This window comes from Eumetopias jubatus, unplaced genomic scaffold, assembly GCF_037043125.1.
Source record: "Eumetopias jubatus isolate StellerSeaLion01/CBP00866 unplaced genomic scaffold, mEumJub1_p1.0 scaffold_6, whole genome shotgun sequence".
Classification (NCBI taxonomy): Eukaryota; Metazoa; Chordata; class Mammalia; order Carnivora; family Otariidae; genus Eumetopias; species Eumetopias jubatus.
Window position 1 is genome coordinate 49,807,759 of NW_028274812.1, and position 12,752 is coordinate 49,820,510.

General features: G+C 45.3%; 1 protein-coding gene across 5 annotated transcripts in view; it reads left to right on the plus strand.

The window, feature by feature from the left end:
* Positions 1-6,098: 6,098 nt before the first annotated feature.
* The window catches only part of FYN (FYN proto-oncogene, Src family tyrosine kinase), a 209,792-nt gene continuing 203,138 nt past the window's right edge, over positions 6,099-12,752 (plus strand). For 4 of the 5 annotated variants that reach the window (XM_028104113.2, XM_028104112.2, XM_088023887.1 and 1 more), the window contains exon 1: positions 6,100-6,575. The gene's annotated coding sequence lies outside the window, so the exon portion shown is untranslated. Of the gene's footprint in view, positions 6,576-12,752 lie in introns of all 5 variants that reach the window. The other variant, XM_028104114.2, reaches the window with a different exon arrangement.

Sequence of the window (12,752 nt, forward strand, 5' to 3'; positions counted from 1 at the left end):
TAGATCCCTAAAGTAATTAGAAAGCTGAGACATAATCTTTTCTTTAGGACTACATCAGGCTATGACCAGAAAAATATCTGAATCATCAAGGGCACACTCTAGGAGCTCTACCCAATCAAACACACACACACACACACACACACACACACACACACACACACACACAGCTCCTGTGGGGCCTCACTGTGAGGTCTTGAATGTCTCCCCAGCGATGGTAAATCAAGTTCAGCTCACCCAGCAATCAGGCCTAACCAACCTATGCCTGCAAACAGGGAAGTCTGAAGGCTTCGGATGCAGTTATCTGCACCAGTGGCTCAGCCACACAGGAGGAGCTTCAGGCACCGTCACTGCATAGGGTGCCGCCAGGAAATAGATAAAAGCGAGTAATCAAGCCTGGTCAGAGTGGGAGGGACAGCTAGTTAGGATGTAAAAGAAAGGGACAGGCCATCTTATGACAAGAGAGTCTCTCTTGTCAAACTCTTACATGGGCTCCTGTAGGAGGTCTGTTGGAAAACAGATATGTGAAATTAAAAAGTGTTCCCATTGGGACTTTCAAGGTTGACTTAGTCCTAAACCCAGACAATAATCTAAGCCAAATCCTTTCTTCCTAATAGACCCAGCTTGCCTGGTACTAACCCTGACACCTTAATAGCATGCAGCAGAGCTCAGTGGACTTGGGCACTAGAACCTCATTCATAATAATGCCTGTTTATTTAGCCCAGTTTCCACCTTTTTAAAAGGGAAGGGAGCTAAGGAGCCACACACCAAGAAGGTTCTGCTGTGACCTGCCAAGCGGAGCAACTATCTAGTTTGGATAAAATTGAACATGAAAAAGCTGGAATAAAGTACCACCAGAATCCCAGCATCAGCAGCTTGGCTGGGCCTCTTCCAAAGACCTGTCAGACACCACTTACTCCTACCCTGTCCTGAGCTCAGGAAGGACAGAGTATGGGACGGTCCTTCCCCTTCCACATGAGATTTTCCCAGGACCATCTCCTACTATTGGCTATATTCTGAACATCATGGATTTTAAAATATGTAGCTCTTTCTATAAGAACTTGATGATACGAGATGTCAGAAGCAAGAATTTCACGGTAAACCAGGTGTACCAGGTACAGAGAGGTTAGCCCTGGAACTAGTTTCCCGGCATCCTCCTGTTCTCAGAGTAAGTAAAGTTTTTTGAGAATCATTCTTACAGGTGCCAAGGAGGTCCACCAGAAGCTAGAAGTGTGGGTGTGGGCAGGGGGGCGTGGTAGGCCCCCAACCTTCTCAGCCCTGGCAGGGAGCCTCTCCTCGATACCACTCTTGTGGCAAGGCTCCCTCAAAAGGGAAGAAAATCAGCAGGGAAAATAAAAGGGAAAATTAAAGTAGCAAAGACAGGAAATAATAGGTGTCCAATACAAAAAGTTCAGAAAATTAAGAAAAAGATAAAAAATAATGATGGCCTATAATTTGATAACTTGGAGAAAATCACTGTTAAAATTTCCGTGTATGTACTTGCATGATTTTCTATGAAAATTTACATATATAGATAAATTTTAGAACAATGGAATATGTATGCATAAAATACATATATAGAGACACATATACACACATATTAATTTATTCTGAAAATCCTTCCACATAAAAAAAAATGGCATCGTCCTCATTTTCATGACTACGCAGTGTTCTATTATAGCATAGTTTACATACCCAATCTCTTACCAAAGGACTTTTCTCAGTTGTTCACTATTATAAACAATGTTCCAACTACTTACATCATAGGTATATTTTTGCAAACTTGTTGCATTATTTCCCAGTAGCAGACTTGCTGGGTCAAAGGCATATACTTTTCAAAATACTTTACAGAAATGTTAGTAAACTGTCTTCTAGAAGTGCCGTGCCAATTAACATTAGGGTGTGCACATCCATTTCCCTATATCCTTTTATGTCTTTGGCCAACTGTGCAGTAGAAAAAACTATCTTTGCATTGCTTTGGTTACAGTGAAGTTGAATATCTTTTCATGTTTACCAGCCATTTTGAGATGTATTTCCTTTGCCCGTGTTTTTCAATCAGTGTTCATCTTTATTTTCTTGTTAATTTGTAAGAACTCTATATTCTGGATTCTTACCCTTGCCATATGTGTTGCTATTGAAGTAACATTTAAGAGAAGATTAAAACTAAATGTACTAATAAGGCAAGAAAATATTTTAACTAATAAAATAAAAGAATAAGGAAAATGTTACTTTTAAAAGCGAGAGGTTAAGAAATTCAGGTGAGACAAAATAAAGCCCAGATAGAAATAGGAAACTTTAAGGTAAAGAAATAGAAAAATAAAAATAACTAGTACCAGTCAAATCAAAGCAAAATTCTAGAACAATGCCTACATTCTAATTTGTATAATATAAACTGCCCATAAAAATTTTTAAAAAAATTCGGGGGTGCAGAGGACAATACGACTTATCACAGGTAAGCCAGGAACAGCGCCGGGGACCTTTAATCGTGGTGTCTGCAGAGACCTACACAGTAGATCAAAATGGGGAATAGTATCTAAATCCTTCACAGTACTCTATATGCTTGTTCAGGCCATTAGCAAATCCTCCTGAGGAGACCAAATCCATTTAAAGTGACTTTTAAGAAGGGCAACAGATAAAAAGGTAGGCAAGGAAAGAATTACAAAAACAGGATGAAGTCGTGATGAAAGCAGGTTAATCTGTCATTTTAATTGCATTGTCTCTTCTTTTTGTTCACTAATTAGATCAAGAAGCTATTAGAGTTAGAGATGATAAAAAGTGACTCTTCTGGAAGAAACTTTAACAAAGGGACGTCCTACCCCACCTACTCCAGGTTTCACATAATCGGAGGGGGAGACGAACCATGAGAGACGATGGACTCTGAGAAACAAACTGAGGGTTCTAGAGGGGAGGGGTGCGGGGACGTGTTAGCCTGGTGATGGGTATTAAAGAGGGCATGGTCTGCATGGAGCACTGGGTGTTATACGCAAACAATGAATCATGGAACACTACATCAAAAACTAATGATGTGATGTATGGTAATTAACATAAAAAAAGATAAATTGAATCTAATGTGGGATACCAAGGAGGTCCATATCTTAAGAGTGGTTTTTCTGAGATTACATGAGTTTATCTTTAAAAAGGAAGAAAGTATGCAAGCTTCCATGCCCATTTAGTCTTCACAAAGTAGTATGAGACCAGTTTTACAATTTCCCTATTTTATGTATGAGAACACAAAGGTCCACAAAGACTAAGTGATTTGAGTCATCAAGGTGCTCACAGTGTGTGCTAAGGAGCTGGACTCAGAAATACTGCTATCCGGGCACCTGGGTGGCTCAGATGGTTAAGCATCTGCCTTCGGCTCAGGTCATGATCCCGGGATCCTGGGATCGAGTCCCGCATGGGGGGGGGGGGGGTCCTTGCTCAGCAGGGAGTCTGCTTCTCCCTCTCCCTCTGCCTCTCCCCCTGCTTGTTCTCTCTCTGTCTCTCCCGCAAATGAATAAAATAAAAATCTTAAAAAAAAATACTTAAAAAAAAAAGAAATACTGCTATCCAGTAGAAATGTAATGTGAGCCACATATGCTATTTAAGATTCTCTAGTAGTGGGGTTCCTGGGTGGCTCAGTCAGCTAAGTGTCTGACTCTTGGTTTTGGCTCAGGTCATGAGCTCAGGGTCCTGGGATCCAGCCCCACCTTGGGCCCCCACGCCTTGGGCCTCTGGCCTCAGGCCTCTGCCCAGCCCCATACCCTGCACTCTGCAGGGAATCTGCTTGTGACTTTCTCTCCTTCTCCCTCTGCCCTTCCCTCTGCATGTACTCTCTCTCAAATAAATACATAAATCTTTAAGAAAATTCTCTAATAGCTCATTTAAAAATAAAAATAAATACATGAAGTAAAATTTAATAATATATTTTATGGAGCACAATACATTCAGACTATTATCATCTTAACATGTAATCAACATAAAAATTAATTACATGATTTACATTTTTTATGCTAAATATTTGAAATCCAATGTGTCTTTAACATTTACAGCATACCTTAATTTGCACCAGCCACATTTCAAATACACAAGTACATTTCAAGTACTCAACAGCCACCTGTGGCGAGTCGTTGCCACATTAGCCTGGTTCTAGAACAGTGGTTCTCAAGAAGTGGTACCCAGACCAGCAGTCGTTGCCACATTAGCCTGGTTCTAGAACAGTGGTTCTCAAGAAGTGGTACCCAACCAGCAGAATCACCAGGGAACTCTTAGAAGAACAGATGCTTGGGCCCCATTCCAAACCTACTGAATCAGACCCTGTGGGATTGGGGAACACCAATCTGTATTTTAACAAGTCCCTTCTGGTAATTCTGAAAGATGCTAAGGTTTGAGAACCATTACTCTAGAGAGTTGCCTCTCCATCCCAATTCAAATCCAGGACAGCCATGTCAGGCTAGTACTAAGGAAGAGGAGCCCCTTCTCTTGAGATCAACAATTCTTGGCTAGATGAAGTTGGTATTCTCTTGTATGGAAATCCTCTAGTGCTTGTTGTGGTTCCATTTCTTGGGACTGTGGAATGAATTACCAGACACATAATTTAAACATGGTTTCATTTATCACTTTGTTTAAGGAGGAAACAACACCCCACAGTAACTACCCTATGCTATCACCTTGAATTTAGTTACTAAGTTCTCTTGTTCTCAGTTTCCTCATCCATAAAATGGGGATCCTTTAATAAATGTTGGCAATTTTTAAAACAATTTTTATTTATTTTTTTTTTAGTAATCTCTACACCCAATGTTGGGCTCGAACTAGGGACCGCCAATCAAGAGTCATGAGCTCTTCTGACCGAGCCAGCCACGAACCCGGGCAACTTTTTTCAAAGTACTGTGTATAAAAAGAAGTCAGCAAAAGCAACTGATATTTTTACAGTTTAAAAAAACTAGTGGGCAGGAAAGGTAATATAGATTTTGAGCATAGAAGCTAATTCACTTCTATTTCTCAGAACATTAGATTTGCTGAGGGGGGAGGGTAAGATTCTTGCCAAAATCACTAAGCGGAATGAATCTGAGCATGCCTTAAAGGAGAATTTTCAGTAAACAGGAATTAACTATAAAGAAAATCAGGAAGCCAAAGTGTTTCTTTTTATGAAGTTACATCCTGCCATAGAAAAGCTGGATAGGAAATAAAGACTGATGCACTCCCAACTGTATACGAAACCGGCTATTATTTCATCAAGGAAAATCTGAGCAAAAGCTCAGATTTGATGAAGGAAAAAAAAACATGAGAAGGCTAAATGTCACGAGAAACCAAAGACAACCGATAGCTACAATTAAACATGATTTGGGGAAAATCTATACAAACAAATCTCTACTCTGTGATTGCAGATTCCTAAATTGCCACCTGCCCTCTCCACCCCTCCCTCTACTTCAGGAATACTTCCTCCAGACTTCTGCTTGAAAATAAATATGTGTGTCCACGAAAATAGGATACTAATAGATTAATCTTAATTTCCTCCTTCTCCCCCTTCCTCTTTCTCTTTATTAATATTAATATTAATTGTGAGTTTCCAGGATTCTCCTGGTTTTTCCAAGTTTTGGTGATGGAATTCTACCTTGCTCCGCACTCTTCGGTTTGATCAGCGAAAACGTTTTCGTTGGCCAATTTATCCTCCCACCTTCAAATGAAAAGACACCAGAAAGGCAAGATAGCCCTTTCTCCAGGCAGGTTCCCATGGTTTTGGGGGAATGGCAGATGCCTTTCTGCAGCGGCAGCTGCAACCTTCCGCAAAGCCGAAACTGCAGCTCACACTCTCCCCTTCTTCCCCCGCCCAAACCCACTACCTCGCAAGTCCACACAATCCTTAAAAGCACACACACAACTCCTCCAATCTCGCATCCCCTCTCACAACCCACACTGCACGCACGGCAGTATGCCTGCTGCCACAGTAACGCTCAACCCACTCGGTGGCCCCACCCCCCCTTTCAGCCCCGCCCCCGCCTCAGACACCAATGGGCGCCGCCCGCAGCTCCCGACGGATGCGTTGATAGGCCAGCGGGGCCTGCCACTCTCAGCGTGCGTCCCGCCCCGTCCTCGCTTGGGGCTGGGGCTGGAGGGGCCGGAGCATCAGCGTGAGTAGCTGCGAGCAGCCGCGGCGGCTGCGGCGCGTTGTTGCAGTTGCGCCATCTGTCAGGAGCGGAGCCGGCGGGGAGGGGGCTGCCGCGGGAGAGGAGGAGGGGTCGTCGTGACCAAAGGCCAACGAGACCCGCCCGCCGGTCGGCCGCAAAAGCAGAGGCAGAGTGCCATCCGAGCCGCGCGTTCTCTCCCGTCCGGGCGCGCGACACTTCAGCCAGCGCACCGAGAGCTCTCCCGGCGCACACAAAGCCGCCGCCCGCGCCGCACCGCCCGGCGGTCGCCGTCCACGCCAGGGAAGGATCCGGCCGCCGGGCCGGGGACACCCGGCGCCGCCCCCTCGGCGCTCTCCCGAGGCCCACCGGCTCCCGAGCCCGGCTAGGAGCCACCGGAGCCGCCTCGGCCGCGCCGGAGGAGGGCGGGGAGAAGACCATGTGAATGGGCTCCGGAGCCTGAGCGCCGCGCAGGTAAGCGGCCGAGGATGCGCCGCAGGAGGGTCGTGGGGATGCTGCGGAGACGCCGGCCACCGGCGCCCCCGCGCTGCGCCGCCCCCGCCGCGGCGCCCGGCGCTGCAGTCTCCCGGCCGCCGCCGCCGCCTCCGGGGCGCCCCGCGGGGCTGCCGGAGAGTTGGCTCCGCTGGGAGTCTTCCCGCGGCCGCGCCGGAGGACACCTCTGCGGGGTGCGGCCCTGAGGTGGCGCAGGGTTGGGGGCCCATTTCCTCGCCTGCGAGCGGGCGCGGGGTGAGAATAGGAATTGGCTGGGGGGGGCGAGGCTGGCCCAGACTCCACCCTCGCCCTCCTTTCGGGGGCCCCCCACGGGGACTCGGTCTCTGTGTGTTGTTTTAATGTCAGGGATGATGTAATCACTTAATAATTGATGCCCCGTGCTGCTTCCCTCCCCATCCCATCCCATCCCATCCCACCCTACCCCACCCCTGCCCTACTCCTCCACCTCTCGGCCTCCTTCTGCGGTCGTCGCTTTCCTCAGCGCATCCTCCTGCCTATTTCTGGCACCTCCCTAGCACTTCCCCCATCCTCCCCTTCACTCTTCCTGTGCCACCACCCACCCAACCTTCCCCTGTCCCCCGTGTTGGAGCCTTCGCTCTTCTTCCTCTGCCTCCCCACCCCTTCTGCTCCCTCAAGCTCCTTTCTCCTCCCTTCCCTGCTCGCTGGATTTCCTCTCTACTTCCCCAGATCGATGACTGGTTTTTTTTTGTTTGTTTGGTCGCCTCCCCTCTCTTATCTCTGTGGCCACAGGCAGAGGGGACTGGGCCAGAAAGAGGCCAGCGAGGTTGGGCCCAGGCGGAGATTTGCTGGGACTCAGTGAGAAGAGGGATAAAATCACCCTTCTTGCCCCTCCTCCTCTTAATAAATCACACAGACTTGCCGGGTGTGTGTGTGTGTGTGTGTGTGTGTGTGTGTGTGTGTGTGTGTGTGTGTGTGTGTGTGTGTGTGTGTGTGTGTGTGTGTGTGTGTGTGTGTGTGTGTGTGTGTGTGTGTGTGTGTGTGTGTGTGTGACACAAAGAGCCCTTTCAGTGCACAGAGAGGAGACACACAAAGTACCCAAGGATGGGCACGATGATTCTTATTTCTCTTCACTGGGGCTTCCCTTTCTCTCAGATAAAGCAGTTGATTTTCTCTCTGAGAGTCTTTTCTGCCACATTTACCAAAAAATAAAAGACCCCAGATGCTGCGGGGTGGCAGGTGCTGTCATTTTGCTGTGTTCCTGGACCAGTAGTGTTGACTGGCAGCTGCAGTATTTCTTCGATTTAAGGGGAAATGATTCCAGCAGTCTTAAGAGTTGCTTTACTAGCAAGGTAGCCCTCCTCTGCCTTGTTTTAACCTCCTCTCTTTTGGGGATAGGTACTAAAGAGCTGGGGGATGATACCTTGGTGTGGGGGCAGAAGAATTTTGCTTCAGAATCAGAATATTAAATTGGTGTTTGGTAAGAGTGAGGCAGCCAGACCTCTTCTCTGAAGTCTAAGAAGTGCAAAAGTACTGAAATGCAATTTTGTCTGCCCAGTGGTGGTGTTTTACCCTTATATTTAAAAAAGTTTCTGGGGGCATCAAAACCAGAATAAATTGGTATTTGGAAGACCACTGGAGACTATGTGTCTTCCCCACTTCAGGGTAGCCTTCGGACACCCACATCCTTCCTCTTACCACCCAAGCCATGGTAATACTTTCCACCCTTTGTGCTCTTTCTCCTGCGTCCTGGTCCCATGGGTACTGTGCTTGCAGATGAAGGGACTCACAGACTTTTGGAGGAAGTGGTTTGTTAACTATCTTAGGTTTGGGGGCACTTAACTACGAGCAAAGGATGTAGAGAATCTTCTGACAGAACTTTGAACCATCTGTTTGGTGTTCCTCCTAAAGAGGAAATGTTAATGTAAATTTAGAGGCTTAATGTTCCATTTTGTATGCCAGTGACTCTTACATACTTAATTGATAATGTGAAAACTTTGAACCCATTGATTCCTAAGAGCATGGCTCCTTGATGGCTATAATAGATCTGTCTCAAGTTTGTTTTTCAAGAATTTTATTAGAAAAGAGTTATGATGCATTAAACATTTACTTCTGCACTTTCTAAGGACATTCATCGTAGAAGAACTTTTTATATTAAAAAAAAGCAATAGGGTTAATGAGTGTACTGTAAAAACAAAGGGTTGTTTGTTTGATGCCAGACCCAGGAAGGAAAGTCAGTGCACAATAAGCTCACACTGTGTTGACCAAGCTAAAGAGACTTAATGATAAGGTTGAATGTGAACAAATGCACACTCTGCTTTCTGTACTTTATGCTTTGTGCTGGGTCTGGACTCTCCAGTCCCATCTGATTTGCTTGGGTTCTATTTAACCTTTAGGGCTCAGCTCAAAAGTCTTTGATGCTTTCTCCATCCTCCCCTCCAAACAAATCACCACACCTCCAATTTTGTTTTCAGACTTCAGAAACAGGGTTATGTTTGGCATGTCTCTGTTTCCATCATTAGCCAGTCAGCACAGTGAGAGAAGGAACCTGGTCTTACTTAATCCTGTTTCAATAAATGTGAGTTAGGTCTTTGGTATGTGCCAGGCACCTGGATTCATTAAGCTAATGTTAGCAGCTGTAACAAATAGGCCTGCAAAAATGTAATGGCTCAAAAGCATTAGATGTTTATTATTCCTCATGCAGTAGTCCACTTTTTAAATGCCTTGGCCTGGAAATGCCTTGGCCCATCACTTCTACTCACATCCTATACACAAGGGCTAGTTATATGGCCACATTTAACTGCAGGGGAGCCTGGGAAATATAGGTTAGCCACTTGACTAAGAAAAAAAATCAAGAAGAAATGTATTTTGGGCCCCCAGCTTTGCCAGATGTTGCCACTCAACAAGGCACAGTCATTGCCGTCAGGGAGTTTGCAGGCTGATGAGAATTAAAATATATGGAAACTGTAGCCTGTACCCATCATTGCTTTTATTCTTTTGGTTTCTTGAGTTCAGATCTTTTTACTTTGAACGTGTTTTGAAGAACTTTGCTTTTTGTCGATTCAAGTAGCTCGTTCCCACTCAGTGATTACTTTTAATACAGTGATCTTAGGCTTCCAGTGTTGACTTTGATATGGTTCTTTTACTCCAGGAGCATCTTTCTTGGCCCCGTTTTTTTATTTGCTGATTTAAAGACTCCCAAAGTGTCTAGGAGGGGCCTTAGAAATCACAGTTCTACCTTGTTTTAATTGAAAGAGGAAAGCAGACTGCAGAGGAGAAATTTCTTGCCTAGGGCCATGCTAATGGGAAGGGAGCCCTGGCAGGCTCAGCTCTCAGTCCTGCCTGGGTCCCCTTTACCACACAGCTGCCCTGACTTGGTGACTGTGAACCCTGCCCTGCGTATTCCATGGAGATTAAGTGAGCTTCCAGACCTCCCGGAGCAGGGCAAACTGCTAAGTGTTCTGGATAGTCTCTGTTCTCCACAGGCCTCCAAACTGTTGGAGCAATGCAGTCCATACTAGACATCATACTTAATAATGCACGTAGTTTTGCTACAGACAGTTCATTATATTCATCTGATCTGCAAACATTAGCCAAGTGTGTTATTGTGGGCAAGGCACTGGGAGATAGGGTCATGAAAATGAATGTTTCTGCTGTCCTTGCTCTTTAAGGGCTCACAGTCCGCTAGAAGAGATAAAAATAAATAACAGCTAACTTTTATTGAGCATTTACTATGTGTCGATCCGTGTTGAAGTTCTAGTCTTAACAAAAACGATAGGAAGTGGTTTTGGTTATCTTCATTTTACAGATGGAAAATTGAAGCCGGGGAGGTTAAGTAACTAACTCAAGATCATATAGTTATTTGGTGGTAGAGTCACAATTCAGGCCCAGTTAGTTTGGTTTCAGAGCCCTTGCTCTTAGGCAATATGCAAAATACTATATACGGATATAATGATATTAATTAAAATATGTCATATGGGGGGATGACTAAATGCTTTGGAAATTGATACTTCTAGTTGTTGTGAAGCAACTTCATATTTAAATAAAAATAACGTTAAAAATGGGAAAGCAAAGCATGTTGATAGGGAAATACTTCTACTCTCTGTGATTTCCTTTTTAAGCTGGGTCCTTCTGTGGGCCACAGACAGGTCTGTGTTTGTGAATTGTCCTATGTATTTACTCATTCAGCCGCATTCATTCATTGTATCCACCATGCCAGACCTTGAACTAAATGCTTCAGGGGCAGAGGTGTGATCCTGCCCCAAGGAACTTACCTGCATAAAGGAAGTCTCTGACCACCGTGACTTTAGAGGTCCTCACAAGAGAACATATAGAAGGGAGCGTGATCTCTTCAAAGAGGTGGGAAAGTGGGGCAGCCAGGCAGAAAAGGTTGGTGGAGGTGTCTTTGAGATGAAGACTAGGAGTCAGCTAGTAGAGTGTTGTCAGAAGGCCATTGCCCTAGAAGGAGCAGCCCAGAAGGCAAATGCACAGACCTTTTGGGAAATTGCAAGTAGTTCAGAGTAGGTGGTGGTTGTAGAGAGATGGACAGAGGAAGAAGATGGGGCTAGAGGAAAAATTGAGAATGTTCTTGTAAGTACAGTTGACCTTTGAAAAACATGGGTTTGAACTGTGCAGTCCACTCACATGCATTTCTTTGATAAATACAGTACAGTATTGGAAATGTATTTTCCTTATGATTTTCTTAACATTTTTTTCTCCAGCTTACTTCATTGTAAAAATGTAGCATATAATAGATACAACATACAAAATATGTGTTAACTCTTTATGTTATCAGCACCCTCAACAGTAGGCTATTAGTAGTTAAGTTTCGGGGGAGTCAAAAATTATACACAGATTTTAGACTGCATGGGGGTCAGCACCCCTAACCCCTGCATTGTTCAAGGGTCAGAATGGCAGAATGCCATGTAAGAGTTGTAAGTGGAAATGTGCCTTGATCCAATTTGTATTTTATAAAAGAGCATCTGGCCACCGTGTGGGCTGTTGACCAGAGGCAGTCAAGACCGATGCAGGGAAGGTAGTTATGGAAACTCAGATGAGCAATAGATGAAGGTCTGAATGGAAGGAATGGAAGGGGGAGTGGAACAAAAAAGAATAAGCGGGGGTGAGACAGTATATGAGGGGGTGCAGAAGAAGGGTCCTGAGAACTTAGGTGGAGAGAGGCATGCAGACAGGTGATACAGTAAGACAGGAGAGGACAGGTATGTAAAATGATGACTTTATCATGGACTTTGGATTGTCAGGTCCAGGTGTGTCAGGGTAGTTGAATAGATGGGTCTGGAGTGAAGACGAGGACTTAAATATAAGTCGATTAGCAGCAAATCAGAAACTACTTGAAACAATGGATGTGGGCAATATCACTAAGGGAGTTTGCAGGCAGGGCTGAGGGAGAGGAGCCCCGGCCCTGAATGGAACAGCCACAGTGTTGAGCAGGCCCAGGGGAGAGAGGTGTCCCTGATCCCCAGGAGGGGAGGGTTATGCCCCAGAGATTAAGCAAAGTTAAGAATTAAAAGTGTAGTTTGATTTCGCACCAAAGATCTCTGAATCTGGCCAGAGCAGCATCAGGGGAATAAGGAGTGGCAGTCTACAGCTCTGCTGCTCCCCAGACCAAGGTAGAAACATGTATGAACCACAGAACATACAACCATAAGGGATGGAGATCATGTAGTCCAACATGTCTGTTTTCCTTATAAGGAAAAATGAGGCCCAGGGGGCTAAGTGACTTGTCTAAGGTGGCAGGATCACCGTGTAGAGCCAGGTGTCAAGCCTTCCAGCCCAGGTGAGGAATGTGATCAAGAGCAGGGATGCGGGTGTGGTCCTGGTTCCCCTCCCAGCAGTGTGAACTGGGCCAAGTTACCTAAACTCTCTGTGCCTCCCTTTTTGCACCTTTAAGCTTTGCTATGAGGAATCAGTGAGATAATAAATGTAGAGCAGTCAGAATAGTGCCCCACACATGGGAACAGCTGTGAATCTGCTGCTGCTGTTTCGTGTGTGTGTGTGTGCGCGTGTGAATGCATGAACACGTGTGTGTACACACACATAACATATATATCCCTTAGGGAAGGGAAAATGAAGATATACTGTCTGCATAAAAGGAAATTTTGAATATTAAAAGAGATTTGGGTGATGTCAGGCCTGAGTCAAGAATTACTGGGAAGGTAG